Source organism: Pteropus alecto, unplaced genomic scaffold, assembly GCF_000325575.1.
Source record: "Pteropus alecto unplaced genomic scaffold, ASM32557v1 scaffold3, whole genome shotgun sequence".
Lineage (NCBI taxonomy): Eukaryota > Metazoa > Chordata > Mammalia > Chiroptera > Pteropodidae > Pteropus > Pteropus alecto.
The window spans coordinates 46,166,891-46,169,974 of record NW_006442484.1 but is presented as its reverse complement, the minus strand read 5'-3'; positions in this window follow the sequence as shown (position 1 = coordinate 46,169,974).

The following is a 3,084-nucleotide window of genomic DNA, read 5'->3' as shown; positions in this document are numbered from 1 at the left end:
GGACATCCTGCCACCTTCAAGACCTTTCTTAATTTCACTCAGATTGTCAGATTGCTTTCTGAAATGCTCATGTGCATTTGCTCTTCCTCTAACTGTCAGAAGGGTTCCCATCACCCCATATTCTTTTGAACACCCGGCATGATCCAGCTTTCTAATTTTGACATTCTGTTGTGTCTGAAGTGGTCTGTGTTGTTCTGGTTGCCAGTGAATTTGAGCACCCCTTCTGGGACCAGTTCATCATTTAAGACTCCTCCCCTGTGAATTGCCTCTTCAAACACTTTGTGCATTTTTTATGAGGTCTCGTGTCTTTTTCTGGTCAATTTGCAGGAGTTTTTTGTATATTCTAGGTATTAATCCAGTGGCATTTTTTTTTTCAGAGTCAGCTTTAAGTATTATATATCTTTTCTCCCAATCTGTAATCTGTCTGTTAACGTTGTTGTTTAAAATTATAGTTTATGGTTGTCAAGATCACCATTTTCTCTCTTAAAATAAAAAGACATTTTTATCTTCTTCTCCAGGCTCTAGGAGACTCTGCAGCACTTTGCATATTCTCTCCAAAACAGTGGTAACATCTACAGTGACTTCAGCCAACTCATTGCTATCCCTCATGACAGTTGTTCTTAAACTTCAGCGTGCCCCCAAACCACGCAGGGTGGGGTCCAGAGTCAGTATCCTCTACAAGCTGCTCAGGGAGGCTGATGCCAAGTCCAAGGGCCACGTATAAAGAAACATGGCTTAGGATATAAGACATCAGGACCTGCCAAATGGGATAATAGAGCTGAAAGGGACTTGGGAGATCACCTAGTTCAAACCCCTCACTTTACAGCTGCAACATTTCAAGTCATGAGAGGATAAACACTTTGACTGAGGGGCCAATGGCACCATCCGCTGCCTGATTCCAGGCTGGGGATCCTTTTAGCACCAGGCAGGTCTGAAAAGTCTTACTGACATCCCTAATCGAGCTTCAGCCTCCTATTTCACAGACTGGATGATGAGTCCTGTTTTTGTTTCTTCTTACCCAAGACTTAGGGTGGCAAAAGGCTGAGATGCTTTCATTTTAGGATGTCGTTGTTATCAGCACATATTTGTTCCTTGCATTTTCAACATTTTCGAAGCAAAGAAAAAGACAGGTGACCCCACCTTGACATGGATAACATTTCTGAAAACAGCCCCCAAGCCTCCTGAGTCCACTACAAACAAAACTTGGCTTCATGGTTCCCCCTGTTTCATATTCACACGATGCAAAACACATGGGGCAAATTTATGTCACTGCAATTTGCCTGGCAGCCTGTGTTTAAATCATGAAGGTTTGCAGCTCCACGTTTTAGGGTGTCGTTTGCAGTCCTATAGCCCAGAGCTCTGAAGGAACAAGCTCACAAGAAGAATCGTTAGTCAGCCGGATGTGATGGGCTCTCCTAGAAGAACTAATTAGTATGCTGCACCGTATCTGCATATCTCTCAAATAGACATTGTTTGTGTCTTTCCTCAGTGACAAGGGAGATTGTTCAGTAGGACACCTTACCTTTTAATATGCAGGGTTTGTTAGAAGAACGGCTCAATTCATATTTCCCCTGGTCTGATGGTAAGTGAACAGCAGTGGCAATATTAATCTGTAGTAACCTGTCAGTGAACTCTACAGCTAATATGATGTAGTTATGATTTTACCATCAATCAGACTTGAACAGGCTCTGGGCAATCCTTACAGCACAGCCTCAAAAAATCTAATTGTGCAAAAGCTTCATTGGTTTCCAACATTTCTTTTTTATCTGTCACAGGCTTTAGGCCTAGTACACAACCTTTTATTATTGGCCTTATTGCATTAGCTTGTCGGACGAAAAGAAAAGGCTAAAGCAGAGGGTCCCCCTGCATTCCATCATTTGTTTGCATGCACGATTTTATATGACAGTCCCATATTGTTTCAGATGTAGATAAAAATTATTAGGACATATGGCATCATATGAACTTTTGAACTGGCAATTGCTAGTGTATCCTAAAGGACTAGAGGCATTTAAAAATTCTGCTCTACCTACAGACACAGAGATGCTACATGGACGAGCTAATAAGGTCTCCCTGGGGAATTGTATTTTAGAGTCAACATAATCTTGCATGTTCTCCTTGACCAATTTTTATGCAGGGGAGAAATAAAATCATTGGGAAATAAAACATTAGCACTGTGATGATTTTTAGCCAAAATTAAGGTCGAATATTTGTAATATAATAGTAAAAAGCAGTTCACTTGCTCCAAAACATGCACACACAGTGTGAAGTAGCATGGGACCACGTGGCCTTCATTCATATGTGGAACATTTCTCTGGGTATCAGAGGTGTGGTCAGATTCGATGCTAATAAAAACATGTACAGAAAACACAAATCCATATCAAAGTAGCTCCCTGAGTCCACAGTGTTAGAAAGAACTAGAAAACTTAAAACACATAAAAGTAGTTAGGAAGATGAACTACTAACTTTATCTATTTAGGCATTTTAATCTTTTGCATCTTAAATGCAATCGGGCTTTTTGGACTGAGAAATTGCTAATCGGCAAGTTGGATAAATGTTTCTATTTTAAAATGTGCACATTTAGAAATAACAGCGGGCCATAAAGTACATATTTATGTTTGTGATTTAATGTACCACAAACTTTGTGTTTTATTTTATTTAGCTTCACAAAGAGACCACACTATTTTTTTTGCAAGCATTATATAATTTTTACAACATCTTTATGATTCAAGAAACACATGTAGCAGTACATCAGATATGTATACAATGCCTAAGTTGTTCAAATTTGCAATGCCTTTTAATAAAAAAAATTAAGGATTATATCCATTTCTAACACTGTTTTAACTCATTTAAAGATTCGATTGAAAATTTCTATTTATTAATCAGGAAAAATCTGCATAGAATTACAGTGATTGTCTTTTGAAACACTGCACCCTTGCTTCAAAGGAAATATATTGTGACTAAGAGCACATTAGCAGCACAGCTGAGTGTTAACCCTTCCCAAACCAGTGTGCACATTGTCTACAACCTAATAAAAACATCTACACAAAATGAGGAAATGGCTGTGGCATCCTGCAATAAGCGTGC